A 19,787-nucleotide genomic window follows, 5' to 3' on the forward strand; every position below is an offset into this window, starting at 1 on the left:
CTGGTGGGCACGGCATAAGGCGGTCCACGAGAAGGAATTCCAGAGTCCTCTGTCAACACACCTCTTCATCGAGCGCTATCTTCATGAAATAAAAGGACTGCCAGCAAAGACAAAGCGGAACGGAAAGCCCACGACAACACCAGTCCCGCGGTGGATTCCACCAGCGATCGGAGAAATGAAAATGAATGTGGATGGAGCTATGGCAAAGTCATCAAATATTGGGGCTGTTGGGGTGATTTGTCGCAATGCACAGGGAATTTTTCTCGGAGCGTCAGCGGTGGTGTTTAACGGAGTGACCGATCCGGCTGTGCTCGAGGCGCATGCTTGCAGAGAGGCTATTGCCCTAGCGGAAGATATGATGATCACCAAAGTTCGTATCGCATCTGACTGTCTGAGAGTCGTTAATGAACTGAAGGGGCAAGCACACCGGGGCGCATATTGGGTGATCTTAAATGATATTCAGGGGAGGAAGTCTGGCTTTCAGAGCTGCGAATTCGTTCACGAGCAGCGTAAGAGTAACGGGGAGGCGCGTAACCTAGCAAGGATGGCCACTACCCTAGCTTTAGGCCGTCATCTATGGTTTGACCGCCCTCCTGACAACCTTTATATCCCTCATAACGTTATGATATGAATAAAGTGGTTGTCTGTCAAAAAAACGAGTTATGATTAGTGGGTCCCTGTGACCTGCGCTACATATATAGAGGTGGGGGCCGGCGCACACGGTACAAAGTTCACCGTGCCGCCAGACAGCCCCGGTCCTGAGGGGGGGTGGGAGGGGCGGCCGTCTCGGGCCCCGGAAGCCAAGGGCCCCCTTCAAGGATGCATCCATTGAGCCTGTATGTACAGGCAAACCTGATTGAGCACGTCACCATGCTACATTAATACAGCGATCCATCTATTAATCTGGACTAAACAATACCACCGTAGAACGCGCTCGATTCCTTATATTCGGTAATTTCTGTAGGTCTGATTTGTCCTCCATCGATCTAATACCATCCTCCATAGATCTGATCGATTGCCAGGTTGGCTTGGTTTGTGCCGCCAAGACGAGATCAAAATCCACATCGTTATTTTCTTCCTGTACTCTTGCCGGTGAGTTTCCAACAGATGTGCACCCAGCCCATCCATGAAGAAATCACTATGCATTTGCTGAACTGGGACACGATGCACGAGAGGAGATCATACCTCCATCCTCCACTCCTCAATGTTCCCAGCTAGCTAGACAATTGTTTTTTCTTACACAAATTCATGGTTAGATATTTGTTTTCGATTTGTCACGTGCGACGTCAATGTGACAATCTCTAATATTTTTTGGGATCTAATTTTGTGGATTTGTTTATTGGGCTGATATACTTTTATGACTTTGTAGTTTTACATCAGAAATTTTGAACTATTGACTTTAATTTCAGCAGTCTTGTCATCAATTTTGCATCAAACTTTGATACATGAAAGAGAAAGGAGGCAGATTAGTTGACAGAATCACAAGGACGGTCCATGGATAATCATTGACAAGAACACACAGATGATAACAATGTGAGTGATCATGAGGACGTATTTAATTCATCACATAATATGTTATTCTTGATGAGATACTAATTTATTAGGGTATAATATGCGATGTAAATTATTTGATATGTGGTGTATTTTTATTAGGGTACATGTTAATTCGCCAAAATTCATACATGCATATATTGGTCAATATTTGATGCTTATAAAAATAGGGCCTCCGATTCTAGTTTTCCCCCGGGCCTCCAAATTCTGAAGACCGGCCTTGCCGCCAGACTCGCCACCGACATCCCTACCGATCTAGGGTTAGCGCAGTGCTCATGGTAAGCACCACCACGACCTCTCCATCTCTCTCTGCCGTTATCACCGTCGCCCCACTACCATGGCCTCTCTGAAAAGGATCGAGATGGACCTAGAGGGGGGGGGGGTGAATAGGTACAAATCCAAATTTTAATAATTACTTAGCAATTTTAGGCTAAAGTGCGGAATATGAGTGTAAGCCTAATAATTGCTATGACAAAGAGTAAGCTATTAGGGGTGAAGCAAGGCAAGCGGTAAACAATAATCAAATACAAGTATGTAATAAGGATTAACACAAGTAGAGAGTTAGGGTTAGGAATAACCGAAACTCCGAGAGAGACAAGGATGTATCCCGATGTTCACTTCCTTGGAGGGAAGCTACGTCACCGTTAGAGGGGTGGATGTTACCACGAAGGCACACCAACGCCACGAAGGCACACCAACGCCACGAAGGCTCACCCTATTCTCCCTTTGAGATAACTCCACGAAGGCCTTTCTCAACCACTAGTGGTAAGCCTTGAGGTGGCTTCCAAACCTTCACAAACTTTCCGGGGGATATCACAATGGTTTGATTCCTCTCTGAAGACTCCTACCGCCTAGGAGTCTCCAACCTCCAAGAGTAACAAGATCACGGGGATTGCTCAAAACTTGCTCAAATCACAAATCACTTTGGTGGGAAGGAGGAGAGGGAGACGATCTATCTTTTGATTGGAACAACACTCAAAAGGACTCACAAATACTCTTGGGATCTAGGATTTGGTGTAGACAAGAGTGAGTGAGAGGAAAGGTGTTCTTGGGTGTATCTTAGCTGTGTTGAACACCCTTTCATGAGGTGGGAGAAGAGTATTTATAGTGTGGAGTGAAATCCAGCTGTTGGAGGTGCAATAAGTCACACACGGTCCGGACGTCCGACACTTGCCGGAAGTCCGGGCGTCCGTGAGGGGCCGGACGTCCAACAGGGGTCGGTCGTCCGAGACCTGTAGGCACGACTGGAACTCTTCTGAATTCATCAGCGACCGGACGTCCGACAGGGGTCGGTCGTCCGAGGCCTGTAGATGCGCCTGAACATATTTGAATTCATCAACGTACGGACGTCCAGAGTGGCCCGGAAATCCGTATTATACAGCACAATTTCTACTGGTGGTGGCTTCCGGATTTTCGATGGGGGTCGGACGTCCGGCGCTCGGACGTCCGGAGGGAGCCGGATTTCCGAGATATAGAGCACACATTCTACTGGTGTAGACTTCCGGATTTTCGGAGCTTGGCCGGACGTCCGGCCCTCGGACGTCCGGAGGGAGCCGGATTTCCGAGTTATAAGCCTCACAAACTTCTGGTGCCTGGCTGCGGATTTCCGAAGCCAGCCGGACGTCCGGCCCTCGGACGTCCGGAGGGAGCCGGATGTCCGAGGAAATTGGACATGTATTGATTTGAAGGAGTGGATGGTATGTGGTGTTTGGTATGATAGTAGAGATGTGGTATGAGCAAGTTTATCGCAAAGCCTGTGATCCCCTCTTAATAGTGCGGGATCCCTATACTCAATATCAGTAAACTCAAAAGACTACTCTACATCATCTCTTCTTAATCCCGAGCCTTCTCGAAATATAAATCACCAATCTTTTCACACAACCTTTGGCACATAAATCTCAGTCAACTTAAAGTACTTGCCGTCCTGAGATACACTCAACAAATATGATTAGTTTCCTATGTATGTGTTGTCATTAACACCAAAAGACGATTAAGGGCATATCATGCACTTTCAATCTCCCCCTTTTTGGTAGTTGATGACAACATATACATAGGTCTCAAAAAGATTAAACATACATTATAGTCTAGGAGATATTTAGTACGGAGCTCCCCCTTAAGATATGCATGATAAAGAAATTGAAGCTCCAATGGATCAACATGGAAGGATAATAAATCATCATAGAAATAAGGAAGCAAGACATAATAGTCTATGATGATATCATAGCGAGTCACAACCATTCATAAGTAGCCATACATGAGTTTTATCCATTACATTAAATCTCCAAAGACTAAAAATGACGATAATAAAAATTTAACTACGTTACATTACTCCCCCTTTGGCACCAAGTACCAAAAAGGGAGCCGTCAACAGCACCAAACAAACTCAAAGCTCATCACCATCATCATCAGCATCATCAGCCAAGCCACTGCCCCCAGCCTCGTCAAAGAACTCAGACCACTCAGGACCAGACGGGAAGCCAAAATCAGTAGGAGGAGCAGCAAGAGGGGCCTCATCATCACTCATATCAAGAGCGCCCGAGGCTCTCAGACAAGCCTTGAGGGCATTCTTGGAGGAAACTAGGCGGGAAACCACGTCATGGGTTTGACCACACTGAAAGGAGACATCCTTCATCAAAGCAGAATGAGCTTTGCCAAGGAACTTGGCAATGCGACCGAGAGGAGCGGGTTTAGATGAGGGGGTGGCGGCCCGTGCAGCAGTGCGACGAGTGGATGTGGAGGAAGAAGGGGCTTTCTTGGGAGCAAAGTCATCCGCCATGTGAGCGGGAATGACCCACTTGCGATGGGTGTGAGTGGTAGCCACAGAGAAATCAGCAACGTGGTTAATAAGTGCCTGGATGAAAGGAGCGTGAGGAAAGGCTCGCTTGTACTGAAAGCTAGCAAGCCGAATCTCATGCCATAGGAAATGGGGCACATTGATTTTGCTCTTGGGGTTCTCGAACAAGTGATACATCATGTCGATACAATATCCACTGCAAGAGCCCTTATCACCCATCTTGGGATAGATGGTGCGGATGAGACACTGAAAAATAATGAAGTAAGGGGAGCGCCAGATGGATACCTCGTTAAGGTCCTTCAGGCGCTCATCCGCATCAAGCTCACGAAGTGGCTTGAGAAGATGTCCACACACGTCAATAGTCTTAGGCGCATGGTTAGGATCATCCTTATGTATTTTGTAGCCGGAATTGGGGAAACCCAGTGCGGCAACAAAAGTAGCATAAGAGGCTTTGAAGCGAACGTCAGAGGTGATCCAGCTGACAGTGTTGTCGGAGCCAAAATAACATGTGGCATAGAACTGGTGAATGGCAGCAGCACTATAGTCGCAATGAAAAACAAACGGGGCGGCAAGCCCCGATGCCTCAATAAGCTCAATGGCACCCGGATATTTCGCCGGGTGCATGCGAATATGCTCAACATCAATAAAAAGATGATTAGATAACCCCTTAGGAACTATGACTATGGTAAAGATGTCCGCCTGGACGTTTGTGCGGAAACGTGAATCCGTAGAATCACGAACGACCTCGTATTGATCTATGTCGCGGCGGAAAGTGAGATAGGAAGCTGCGCCAAGTGTGGTGAAATTTGTGATATCACGACCTAACGTGGCAGAAGGCTCTAGTGAGATGCGGCGAGCTTCACCTGCAGGCTGGGCAGGAGGCGGTGGCGGCATGTAGGACGCCCTGCGAGTCCCAGGCTTGGACTTGGACCGTCGAGCGACGTGCTCAGGAAGTTCCTCGACGGCAAGCTCCTCCTCGAAGTCGGGGTCATCACCATCAGACGACGAGGGAGACGGCCAACGTCGGGGCGGAGAACGTCGGGCAGTCCGTTTGAAGGGACGGATTGGCTCATCCGAGTCCGACCCCGTGTGCATAGGGGTGCGAGAGGATGAGCCGGCCACGGTCTTCCGAGCGGTGTGCTTGGTCTTGCCCATGAAGCTCAACACCTACGCGGATGAAAAAAAATCCCCAAATGAGGAACGAACATGGAGATACATGGGAGAGAGAATCAAATCCAATCGCGAAAGGAGACGGAGGAGCGACCTGAGAATGGATCCCGCAAAGAATACGGAGGAAGAAGTTGGGGATCCGCGGAGGAGATCGGCCGATCTCGAGGATGGCGGCGCTGGGCAGGAGCTCCTCGAGCTGGCGGTGGCGGCTGGGGAAAAAAGGGGCGCTGGGGGTTAGGGCAAAAGCCCAGCCCCGTGCCCAGCTTTATATAGGGGCCCCGAGGCGTCGGACGTCCGAGAGGCGTCGGACGTCCGTAGGTTGTTCTGGCATCGGACGACCGGAGGAGGTTTTGCCGCTGGACGTTCGATATTAGCCGGACGTCCGAGAAAAGAGGAGAAGGGAGAGGCCAGTTCTGGTAATTTTTTGTTTTGATGATGATGACTTGCATGGTATCGCAAACAAAATACGAACACTGTTTTCCTAGAAGCATTACATGCATGAAATGACGTGTGCGTACATTCTAAGCTTAAAAACACATAGACTTACGACTCACTCCCCCTAAATATATGCGCACATCAAGACACAACCATAATGTGAGTGTATGTATGTGTGCAAGATTTCAAGATATGTTGTCAAGCTCCAAGATACCAAGTTCACGCCTAAGTTGACAGAACCTAGCTATGCTAAGTGGCTTGGTGAAAATGTCGGCTAACTGCATGTCGGTACCCACATGGGTAATATCAATGTCACCCTTTTGCACATGGTCTCTCAAGAAATGATACCTAATATCAATATGTTTTGTGCGAGGGTGATCAATGGGGTTCACGGAGATCTTTATGGCACTTTCATTATCACAGAGAAGAGGAACGTGTCGATACGTGATACCATAATCCTTTAGTGTTTGCCTCATCCATAGCAATTGAGTAGCACAGCTTGCGGCTCCAATATATTCTGCCTCGGCCGTGGAGAGAGAAACACAGTTCTGCTTCTTCGAGGACCAACTTACCAACGAGCGTCCAAGAAACTGACATGCACCGGAAGTGGATTTCCGTCCCACTTTATCACCGGCCCAATCCGCATCAGAATACCCAATAAGATCAAACTTTGCATCCTTAGGGTACCATAAGCCTAACTTTGGGGTGTGAACAAGGTATCTAAGAATATGCTTAACCGCCGTGTGATGGCTTTCCATAGGGGAAGCTTGAAATCTAGCACATATTCCTACACTTAACATGATGTCCGGTCTAGATGCGCAAAGATAAAGGAGCGAACCAATCATGGAGCGGTAAGTAGATGGGTCAAAAGGAATACCGTTTGAGTCTTCATTTAGAACTACATCGGTGGCCATGGGTGTCTTCATTGGTTTAGCATTTGTCATATCAAATTTCTCAAGAATGTCCTTGAGGTACTTAGTTTGAGACAAGAAAATCCCTTCTTGAAATTGTTGTATTTGAAAACCAAGAAAGAACTTCAAGTCCGTGTTGAGTGACATCTCAAAGGTCTTGGTCATGGAGGCCGCAAACTTCTTGCACAAATGGATGTTAGGAGAACCAAAAATGATGTCATCTACATAGATTTGGCATAAGATCAAATCACCATTTTCCCTCTTAGTAAAAAGAGTGGGATCGATCACCCCCACCACAAAGCCATCATCGAGTAGGAACTTCTTAAGATGACCGTACCAAGCATGGGGTGCTTGTTTAAGACCTTAAAGTGCCTTGTGAAGTTTATATACATGGTCTTTGTGATGAGGGTCAACAAACCCAGGTGGTTGTGATACATATACCTCTTCTTGTAGAGGACCGTTAAGAAAAGAACTTTTCACATCCATTTGATGCAAAGTAAAACCATTGAAAGCAGCATAGGCCAATAAAATGCGAATGGACTCAAGACGAGCAACAGGGGCGAAAGTTTCACCAAAGTCCAAACCTTCAACTTGGGAGTACCCCTGTGCTACTAACCTTGCCTTGTTGCGTAGGACAGTCCCGTTCTCATCTTGCTTGTTCTTGAAAATCCATTTAGTTCCAATGACATTATGTTCCTTAGTTGGTCGTTCTACCAATGACCATACTTCGTTGCGTGTAAAACTGTTTAGCTCCTCTTGCATAGCAAGTAGCCAGTCATTGTCACATAATGCATCCTGAACCCTGTGTGGCACGGTACTAGAGACAAACGAAAAGTGAGCACAAAAGTTTGTTAATTGTTTACGAGTCACTCTACCTTCCGACACGCCTGTGAGGATTTGATCAATATCAACACGACCGGCCACACGTGGCATGATGGAGGTCAAGGTTTCACGAGGTTCCACTTTGTTTCCATCATCAACGTCCTCAACATATGGATCATTTATATGCGGAGGAAGATATTCCTCTTCGCGTTGCACCTGTTGAGGTTCATCATCAAGCATACCCATACTTTGGTCTACCTCTTGAAGATCAACTTGTTCTTGAGTGTCATCAGGGTGAGAGACATGTTCTCCCACTTGATCCTCAACAACTGGCATGATGCGTGTGCTAATATCTTGTGGAGGTACGGGCAGTGAACTGTCTTGAGGATGCGAGATATTCTCATCATCTTCATCATCATCATGGGGTCTTTGTTCCATAGGCAGAAGTGCACCTACACCCATGTTTAAGATATCTTGTGGGGAGTCTTCTTCACCTGCATCATTTAGATCAACTTGCTCCCCATGGGAGCGGTTAAATTCATCAAACGTCACGTCACGGGTTTCTATAACACATCCAGTGGATTTGTTGTAGACTCTGTAGGCGTGAGAGTTTGACCCATAGCCAACAAAAATCCCTTCAGTTGTTTTGGATTGAAATTTCCCTAACCGTTCCCGTTTGTTGAGGATGAAGCATTTGCATCCAAACACACGAAAGTACTTAACATTGGGCTTGTTCCCAGTTAGGAGCTCATATGGATTTTTCTCCAATATTGATCGGAGGAAGAGCCAGTTTGATGCATGACATGCTGTGTTGACGGCCTCAGCCCAAAAACTATGTGGTGACTTGTATTCATCTAACATGGACCTTGCCATTTCCACAAGTGTCCGGTTCTTCCTCTCTGCCACACCATTTTGTTGTGGGGTGTAAGGTGCGGAGTACTGATGTTCAATCCCCTCATCACTAAGAAATTCTTCTAGGGTGTAGTTCTTGAACTCAGAGCCATTATCACTTCTTACTCCTTGATGTCCTTGTCAAACTTCCGCTGGGCTTGTTTGGCAAAGTCAATGAAAGTGACCTTCGTCTTGTCCTTGGACTTGAGAAAGAACAACCATGTATATCTTGAGTAATCATCAACAATGACTAGGCCATACTTTTTCCCTCCAAGACTTGCCCATGAAGGAGGCCCAAACAGATCCACATGAAGGAGCTCTAACGGCCTCGAAGTGGATACAATGTTCTTGGGTGGATGTGTTGATTGATGTTGTTTCCCAGCTATGCATGCACTGCACACACGATCTTTCTTAAAAGATACATTTGTTAGTCCAAGAATGTGATTGCCGTTTAAGAGATTTTGAAGATTTTTCATGCCAACATGGGCGAGCCGGCGATGCCACAGCCATCCCATGTCGGCCTTGGCCATTAGACAAGTTGTATGGAAAGTGCTCTCTTTCGAGAAATCAACCGTGTAAAGGTTGCCATCCAACTCTCCAACAAAAGCCACTTCAAGAGTGTCTCTCTTAAAGACTTTCACATCCGTTAGTCCAAATAGTGTGTCATAACCGACGGAAGCCAATTGGCGAACTGAAAGTAAATGATATTGAAGAGATTGGACAAGCATGACATTTGCAATAGACATGTCATCAGTGATTGCCACCTTGCCCAACCCAATTACCTGCCCTTTCGACCCTCCACCAAATACAATGCTCATATATGGTCGAATGGCTTGCATGAAGTCATAGAGCAAGTTACTATCTCTGGTCATATGATTGGTGCATCCACTATCGATCACCCATTTGGCTCCACCGGAGAAAACAACCTGTAATGAATTAAGACTTGGTTTGAGGTGCCCATTTTGTCATGGGGCCTTTCACATTAGTTACAAGAGTTTTAGGGACCCACATAGCATAGAATCGAAATGCATTACGGGGACCAACGAATTTAGCATAGATTTCTCCTTCCTTTGATTTGCGTAGTACATAGGATGGCGGCATGAATTCGGTTGTCTTGTTGTGAGTAGACGAACCCCTAGTGGCCGATCCACTCACAACCTTACCTTTCTCTGTGTGTCCCTTTGGTACAAATATTTCCTTAAGAGGAGTGGAACACTTGAGAGGAGATGCACTTTTCTTGGCAGTGCTTGGGTTGAACCCAAGCCCTTCCTTGGCGAAACCTCCATTGTGTCGACTTAAGATCTCATTGAGAGTCTTTTGTCCTTGTGCACATGTCATGAGACCTCTGTCTAGCTGTGCCTTTAACGAACAATTTTCCTCAAGGATAGATGTCAGTTCACTACTAGGATTAGTAGTGCAGGTATCAACATTGATAATAGGTGAGGAGTAGGCCTTAGCTAGAGTGTCAAGATAAGTGACCTTAAGTGCCTCAAAGCTCTTTGTAAGAACAATGAGTTTCTCTTCCTTGTCTTTGAGAGACAAGGATAGACGCTCACAGTCCTTAGAAAGAGAAGCATGAGAGTTCACAAGTCGGTCTTTATCATTTAGTAATTCTCTGCACACATTTTCAGCCTTTTTCAAGGAGGCAAGATCATTAGCATGTTTATCAAGGTTTTCACCTACTTTTGAACATAATGCATCATTTTGTGCTTCCTCATACAAGACTTTCTGCTCAAGGAGTTCATTTCTCTCCTTCTCCTCAGTGACGAGGGTTTCGAGTTCCTTGATGGTATTTGTGTGCTTACTCACCATTTCCATAAGTATGTGAAACATAGTGAGTTTCTTTCCTTTAAGAGAGCACATAAATTTGTTCATTTTAGCAAACATGGGATGATCTAAATCATTATCCTCATAGTGATCTTCCGCATCAAGATACTCATCAGAAGGGGTAGAAACTAGACTGAAAGAGTTTAACCGTGGGATTACCTTAACCTTATCATGGGAGATTTGGTCTTCCCCATCTCCCATGGCAGTCTTTGCCATCAAGCACTTGTGAGTGTTGCCCTTGTAGTCCTTCATATAGTTGTAGTGAACAACATCACCACTTTTGTTGACTAGCCTCAAGGTACTCTGTGTATCTTGAGCTACTCCGGCAACTCCACCAACATCTTCTGGATCTAATTCTTCTTGTGCAACCATTTCTCTTCCATCTCTCCTCTTGGACTTGGAGTTCATAGGGTTTGGCAACTTCTTCTTTACAAAGGTCTTTGGAAACCTCGGTTTGTCTTCTCTCTTCTAATAAGGGCAGTCATTGGAGAAGTGGTTGGTTTCCTCACAGTTATAGCATTTCCTTACCTTCTTCTTTGGGAATCTTCCCTTGAACTTCCCTGCACTGAACTTCTTCACAAAGAGAGCAATGTCCTCAAAAGATGGGCTTTCATCAGAGTCAACGTCATCACCATCTTGGCAGTCATCATCACCCTCTTCTTCTTCACTTTCTTCTTCGTCACACTCATGCTTGGCTTTCAAAGCAAGATTGATCTTTGATGTTGAAGTGCCATGCATGACTAGGTGCTTTGTTGCATTTGCCTTTGAATCTTCAAATAATTGGAAGGTGGATATGATGTCATCCGGAGTCATTTCTTTGAAAGCATGATGCTGCCTCATGTCCCATACCATTTGATGGTGATACGGAGCAAGAGCGTGAAGTAACTTGTCCACAAGAAATCTCTTGGTCAGATTGAAACCATCTTGCGTCTTGTCACAGTCACATGACTCAATGTCTGCGGCGAGAGTCATGAGCCATTCTAGTAGCTGCTTGGGAGATTCACCCTTTTCCATACAGAAATTCTGTAATTGCCCCTTGGCAATTTCATATTGAGCAAGCCGAAGAGTGGAGGTACCGGTCTTGGTCCTTATGATGCTGTCCCACAATTCCCTGGCACTTGTGATGTGAATGTAAGGTCTTCGTTGCTTGTCATTCATTCCTTTTCTTATGCACATGATCGCAGTGTCATTGAGATGCTTGTCATAAGTTTCTCTGGGCGTGAGGCATCTTGGATCAACAGGATTGTACCCATGCTCGAGGATGTCCAGCATCTCATCATTGGCGTACCTAAGATGATCCTGCATACCAACTCTCCACAAAGCAAAATCGGAATTGTCATCAAGCAAGGGAGGTTTTCCTCCAGGATTGTACTTAGGTTTATCAATTTGAGATCTAGCATAGAGCCATGGAACACTGGTTTGGTTCCTCTCCGGAGGAGGTTGGCCAAATGAGGTACCGTGCACGTGGGGCCCTGAGGCCCTCGGGGACGTGGTTGTCCCCGTGGTTAGTGATGCTAGTCTCATTTGAATTATGGCCTCAAGAGAAGCATCATGTTCCTCTTTTTGCTTGGCAAGGGCCCTTTCCAGGTCCTCAGAGGTGAAAGACTTGACTTCCGCAGAAGTCCCGTCCCTCTGCACTGGAGCTACCGTAGCTGGATCCACGTCCATCTCGCTCTAGGGCGGGTAAGCCACACAAATAGAGCACGAGGCTCTGATACCAATTGAAAAGGATCGAGATGGACCTAGAGGGGGGGGTGAATAGGTACAAATCCAAATTTTAATAATTACTTAGCAATTTTAGGCTAAAGTGCGGAATATGAGTGTAAGCCTAATAATTTCTATGACAAAGAGTAAGCTATTAGGGGTGAAGCAAGGCAAGCGGTAACCAATAATCAAATACAAGTATGTAATAAGGATTAACACAAGTAGAGAGTTAGGGTTAGGAATAACCGAAACTCCGAGAGAGACAAGGATGTATCCCGATGTTCACTTCCTTGGAGGGAAGCTACGTCACCGTTAGAGGGGCGGATGTTACCACGAAGGCACACCAACGCCACGAAGGCTCACCCTATTCTCCCTTTGAGATAACTCCATGAAGGCGTTTCTCAACCACTAGTGGTAAGCCTTGAGGTGGCTTCCAAACCTTCACAAACTTTCCGGGGGATATCACAATGGTTTGATTCCTCTCCGAAGACTCCTACCGCCTAGGAGTCTCCAACCTCCAAGAGTAACAAGATCACGGGGATTGCTCAAAACTTGCTCAAATCACAAATCACTTTGGTGGGAAGGAGGAGAGGGAGACGATCTATCTTTTGATTGGAACAACACTCAAAAGGACTCACAAATACTCTTGGGATCTAGAATTTGGTGTAGACAAGAGTGAGTGAGAGGAAAGGTCTTCTTGGGTGTATCTTAGTTGTGTTGAACACCCTTTCACGAGGTGGGAGAAGAGTATTTATAGTGTGGAGTGAAATCCAGCCGTTGGAGGTGCAATAAGTCACACAGGGTCCGGACGTCCGACACTTGCCGGAAGTCCGGGCGTCCGACACTTGCCGGAAGTCCGGGCGTCCGTGAGGGGCCGGACGTCCGACAGGGGTCGGTCGTCCGAGACCTATAGGCACGACTGGAACTCTTCTGAATTCATCAGCGACCGGACGTCCGACTGGGGTCGGTCGTCCGAGGCCTGTAGATGCGCCTGAACATATTTGAATTCATCAGCGTACGGACGTCCGGAGTGGCCCGGAAATCCGTATTATACAACACAATTTCTACTGGTGGTGGCTTCCGGATTTCCGATGGGGGTCGGACGTCCGGCGCTCGGACGTCCGGCGCTCGGACGTCCGGAGGGAGCCGGATTTTTGAGATATAGAGCACACATTCTACTGGTGTAGACTTCCGGATTTCCGAAGCTTGGCCGGACGTCCGGCCCTCGGACGTCCGGAGGGAGCCGGATTTCCGAGTTATAAGCCTCACAAACTTCTGGTGCCTGGCTGCGGATTTCCGAAGCCAGCCGGACGTCCGGCCCTCGGACGTCCGGAGGGAGCCGAATGTCCGAGGAAATTCGACATGTATTGATTTGAAGGAGTGGATGGTATGTGGTGTTTGGTATGATAGTAGAGATGCGGTATGAGCAAGTTTATCGCAAAGCCTGTGATCCCCTCTTAATAGTGCGGGATCCCTATACTCAATATCAGTAAACTCAAAAGACTACTCTACATCATCTCTTCTTAATCCCGAGCCTTCTCGAAATACAAATCACCAATCTTTTCAGACAACCTTTGGCACATAAATCTCAGTCTACTTAAAGTACTTGCCGTCCTGAGATACACTCAACAAATATGATTAGTTTCCTATGTATGTGTTGTCATTAACACCAAAAGACGATTAAGGGCATATCATGCACTTTCACTCTGGGGCGAGCTCGTCTCACCAGGGAGAAGGTAATCACCCCATCTCCATCCTTACTAATGGTATCTGCTAGCCCAGGCGATCTAGTGAATACAACAATGGTATCAGATGCCATTGGGTCATAGTTGCATATTCGGTAGGAAGAAAGAATCACAGAGGAAGAAAGGTCCCCTTCCCCTAGAACCCTAAAGGACAGGGCAAAGAAAATCACCGGAAGGGCCTCGGGCCTTACCGAAAAAGCAACGCCGCCACTCCGGTCGCGCCGTTCCTCTCGATCCGGATGGGCATCGGCAAGCCGAGCCGTTCGGAAGAAGAACACGGGCAGTGGGGGCACTACGCCCCCTCCACCGCCGAAAGGATGGATCCATCTTACCGGACGGCCATGCGGTCGCCGACAAAGAGCGTCCCCGCTGAACCGCTTGACGGTGGTGCGCCCGCCTATGGGTGCACGCACACACCGGCAAGGGGGGCAGGGGGCCGCTGTCGCATCTGGAAAATGCCGTCGGGCGCGAAGGGGAGCAGAGGAGGGTTCTGCTCGCGCTGCTCGCGCTGCTCGCGTCTCTCTCGTTGGGGCGATGGTGGATGGTAAAAAGGAAAGGTGAAAAGGAAGGGGAAGGAGGAACAGAGGATGGCGCGCGCGACGCGATGGCATTTGGTCGCCGTCGCCGGCGGCTAGTCCGAGAGCTCACTGGTGGGGCGGATCAGCCACCGCTACGGAGAGCCAGAGGGACGAAAGCGGCGCGTGGGGGAGGAATGACCAAGGGTTTCCCCTCGATTTCCTCAGCCGCTCGGTTTTAATCCAGCGACTGATGGACGACCAGGATGCGCTGGGATTGAAACCCTAGCCCCAGCGGGCCTCTTGGGCCGAAAGTGGTGGCTGGCCGCTGGGCTGTGGCCAGCGGGAGCCGGCTGGGCCGGCTCCAGCCCATAGAAACGTGCACTCCGCGTGAAGGCCATTGGGTCGGGCCTTGCTGGTTGCGTTTTTGTTATTTAATCTTGTCCAGATTTGGGCAATTTTAAACAACTTTTTTTATTTTATTTTGCACAATTTTCCAACAAAAGTTTTGTTTTAGAAAAGGGAAAAGTAAATAGAAATGTTTCTACAAAGAAAAATATCAAAGTTTGTGAAAATTAAAGAAAATTTTCAGAAAAAGAAAAGTTCGTGAATTTTATAAAGAAAAATAATAAAGTTCATGAATTTTTATTTGCTAAAAGAAAAGTTTCTGTAAAGAGAATAAAAGTTCATGAATTTTCATTCACATTTTCCGTTGCAAAGTAATTTTCTAGTGCTCTTTTCACAAAGCAAATAACAGATTGAAAGAAGCATATTAGAATGTTTATTAAAAGAGAATATGGTTCTGTTATTTTGTGACCAACATTGTTAATAACATAATCATGTTTTATCATTATTAGAATTAAATGTGCATTTATTTCTATTTTTTTGCCCAATGGTAATATAGATTTAATTGCATAGACAATTGTATGGTTAATTTGATCATCGTTGGATTAATTGCATATGATTGTCATACTGATCTCACTTAATTATGTGATTTCAGGAGGCTACCACTTGATGAGTTGTCTAAAAGATGTTTCGACACTCAGAGGTGACAACTGCATTGAGTGGAGGAAGAAAGTAGACCTAGAATTTGTCTGTGCTGAGGTGGACTGGGTTGTGGACATTGTCGTGGGTATAAGTCTGACAGTAGATGTGTAGGGTACGAAAAGGATGGGCAGAGCCTTAGCTACGGCGAGGTTGTATGAGTTCAGGCCCCTCTACGGTGGAGGTAACAGCCCTACATCTCAGTGCTCTTGGGAGCTTGTTGTCGAGTGGAATATGGATTACAGTGGATTGCTAACCCCTGCATCAGTGGGGAAGGGCGGCTTATATAGAGTGAGCTACCCTTCACAACGGTTCGGTGCGCAGGGGTGGAGTAATGGCGAATAAATGCCTACGTTACAGGTAACGTATGTCTTAAATGCTAATAAAGGTACATGGAAACGTATGACCGTTGCCCTCCAGGGGGGTTACGATGCATAGAGTGGAATCCAGTCGGTAAGTTCGATATTCTTCGAATGCTCGTCTCCGACTGGATGATGGAGGAATCGTCACCGACTGGATGATGGGAGGTCTTTAATCCAGTTGGAACTGATTAAAGGCCTTATCCCTTATGAAGGGTAGTCCTTGGGTAGGACTCATAGGGCAGGCCTATGACCCTACCCTAGGACTATAACCCCATCATTAGTCCCCGAATGGATTGGGGTTGGAACGACGAAGCGATGCTTGGAGTACGGATCCGACTGGTACGGATGCGACTTTGGCGTTGTTTGCCTCGATCCATTTTATCTTCTTTGACCAGTGGTCCGAGTGGATGTATTTGTGAAATGAACCATTAGGGACCGAGTGCTTCCGTGGTATCTTTTGAGGTGACCAGTCAACTGACAGCGGCGGATTTTCCGGGGTCCTCAAATTTTGGTTTCCGCGCGCTTGGCGGGGATGACGACATCGTAATCGAGTAGTATCTGCCGCCTCGATTTCCACGCCTTCATCTTCTCCACTAATATCGCAGCAACCGGTCGGGGGATAAGATTTTGGGGCCACCTGCTAGTGACCCAGTCGGAACCTTACTTAAACCTCTGCAGCGAGGGTTTTTCATTGCGCTCGCCTGATAGCTCGCACTTGCCCCGCTTCTCTCGTCACCTCCTGCGCATCTCAAACTCCTCCCTTCTCCTTCTCCCTCGCGGATCTACAGCCTTCACCATGACAAAGGGGCAGACTAGCAAGCTCGAGGCGCGGAAGAAGAAGGGGAAGGCGGTGGCTCTTGCTCAGCGGCGGCAGCGAGCGCTACCGGCGGGTTGGATCCAGGGGGATTTCCTCCCCTCCACGGTGACGGAGGGGGACTTGCTGGATTTGGTGGAGCTCGGCATGATCGCGCACAAGACATGGAGGTTGCCGGCGGAGGGCGAGACCGAGCCGGCGCCCCGGGAGGGGGAGCGCGTCTTGCTGCTCAGCCACGTGCACCGAGGCTTCTCTCTGCCTCCTCATCCCTTCTTCAAAGGTATAATGAACCACTTTGGGGCGCAGCTCCACCATTTTCCCCCCAACGCAATAGCTCATCTCTCTGCCTTCGTCGTGATGTGCGAGTGTTTCATCGGCTGTCCTCCCCATTGGGGGCTTTTCAAACACATCTTCTCTGCTAGATCTCAAACCATCAAACGACTTCACCAGTCGGATGACAAAACTCACCGCCTCCAGCTCCGCGGAGGCTTAGGCTTCCAAAAGAAAAGTAAAAGTAGTTATCCCGCTCTTTCGCTGTCCGAATCCGTTAGGAACTGGCAGTCGACTTGGTTTTACTGCCAAGACGTTGCTAGCCCGAATGCCACCACTGGACTACCACCTTTTAGCTTAGACCGACCGGCTCCGCCTAGGCAGCTCGCACTCACGAAGATGGAGAAGATCCAGATCCAGCCTCTGGTCAATGCGCTTGTAGATGTCGTCCGAAGGGGAGTCACCGGCATAGACTTGCTGGAGGTTTTTCTAGGTCGGCGTATCCAGCCTTTGCAAGCTCGACACCACGCCATGTGGCACTACACGGGGCCTGAGGACTCCACTCGGACTAACGTCGAGTGCGTGACCGGGGAGATGGTGGCGTCGTGGGTCCTCAACATCACAGGCGCCTGCGATAACCCCAGAGGGGCCCGACGAGTGAAGCCCTTCCGCGCGGATAACCCTCCTCCGAATGAGGTGAGTACAACTTGTCGAGTGCACACAATTGTCTTAGATTTCTCGCTTTCTTGAATCACTGTCTGACGTCTGATGTTGTCGACTGTATCTCGTGCAGGCGTGGACCAACTGGTTTTCTCCTGTCTCGAACGGGAATCCGGCCGAGGAAGAGGAAGGTAGCCACGAGGGCAGCGTGGAGAGCGTCGAGTATGTCTCCGATAGTGGGGAGACGGAGGAGGAGTCCGAAGAAGAAGAGGAGGAAGATGAGGAACAGAACTCGCCACCCCCACCGCCAGAGCCTCGAACTAAACACCGTCACGAACCCGTGGCTCCTCGGCTCCTCCAGCATCCTCGAGTGCCCCGCCAGCTGCCCTTGTGGTTCCGAGCGCCTCGCCATCCGCTCCCGTGGTTCCGAGTGCTCGGAGCACAAAGAGGACCAGGGACTCCGCTGCTCAGCCCGCGGGCCAACCCTCTAAGGTGGCCAAACCGAGTGGATCTAAGCCTCGGAAGGCTTTGCCGCGGATGAGGGTCACAGTTCCTGTCACCTCAACGTAAGTGCATTGTTCTTCTATCTTCTTCCAGTATTTGATTGAACTCATGCTTATTGGTCGAATGAATTTTACTCGACAGAGCTGCCACCTCCGCCACCTCTCCGCCACGCCAGGGGGACGATCCCATGGACATGGACAATGTTGTCACATCCCAGCCAGGTGCGTCGTGGCGATTCCGAGAGCTTACATTATTGTGTCACGAATTCTGTCTTTGGTCTTGCTTTTTTCCTGTGATCTCACGTCGTTCGGTCGGGTTTCCTTCAGAGGTGATTCCCATGGAGGAGGATGACCAGGAGAGGCCCGAGCAAGCTACGGTGCCTGTCCTTGAGGCTGTTCCACCGGTTACTACTCCTGCCATGGACGCGCCACCGACTGAGACGATGTCGTCGACTGGAACGACACTTATCGCTGCTGAACCGACTGGAGCAGGACTTGGGATGCCAGGTCCGTTGACTCTCCAGTACAACGCTCGGCGCCTCCCGGAAGATCAGGTGGGAGCTTCCAAGGACGCCATGGTGCAGGCGGAGTTGATGGTGGGTGACGCCAAGAGAGCGTACAACTCCATCGCGTCTGTGTACAAGCGAAGCTTGGAACTCCGGGACGATATCAGAGTAAGTGGGCTAGTAAGTATTTACTTTCCTCTTGTAACCCACAGGGTGTTTAAGCAATGTACTCGGATACAATATGTTTATTTTGTAGTGGGTTCACTGTTGGAGAACGTCGCATGGGAAACAAAAAATTTCCTACGCGCACGAAGACCTATCATGGTGATGTCCATATACGACAGGGGATTTCCGATCTACGTACCCTTGTAGATCGCACAGCAGAAGCATTAAGAAACGCGGTTGATGTAGTGGAACATCCTCACGTCCCTCGATCCGCCCCGCGAACCGTCCCGCGATCAGTCCCACGATCTAGTGCCGAACGGACGGCACCTCCGCGTTCAGCACACGTACAACTCGACGATGATCTCGGCCTTCTTGATCCAGCAAGAGAGACGGAGAGGTAGATGAGTTCTCCGGCAGCATGACGGCGCTCCGGAGGTTGGTGATGATCTTATCTCGGCAGGGCTCCGCCCGAGCTCCGCAGAAACGCGATCTAGAGGTAAAACCGTGGAGATATGTGGTCGGGCTGCCGTGGCAAAGTTGTCTCAAATCAGCCCTAAAACCTTCGTATATATAGGGGGAAGAGGGGGAGCCTTCCCTTGGGGTCCAAGGACCCCCAAGGGGTTCGGCCGAGCCAAGGGGGAGTCCTCCCCTTCCAAACCGAATCCAACTAGGTTTGGAAGGAGGAGTCCTTCCCCCTTTTTTCCACCTCCTCTTTCTTTTCTCTTTGATTTTCTTCCTATGGCACATAGGGCCTTCTTGGGCTGTCCCACCAGCCCACTAAGGGCTGGTGCGCCACCCCCAAGGCCTATGGGCTTCCCCGGGGTGGGTTCCCCCCCCCCCCCCCCGGTGAACACCCGGAACCCATTCGTCATTCCCGGTACATTCCCGGTAACTCCGAAAACCTTCCGGTAATCAAATGAGGTCATCCTATATATCAATCTTCGTTTCCGGACCATTCCGGAAACCCTCGTGATGTCCGTGATCTCATCCAGGACTCCGAACAACATTCGGTAACCAACCATATAACTCAAATACGCATAAAACAACGTCGAACCTTAAGTGTGCAGACCCTGCGGGTTCGAGAACTATGTAGACATG

Source organism: Hordeum vulgare, chromosome 4H (assembly GCF_904849725.1).
Source record: "Hordeum vulgare subsp. vulgare chromosome 4H, MorexV3_pseudomolecules_assembly, whole genome shotgun sequence".
Taxonomy (NCBI): domain Eukaryota; kingdom Viridiplantae; phylum Streptophyta; class Magnoliopsida; order Poales; family Poaceae; genus Hordeum; species Hordeum vulgare.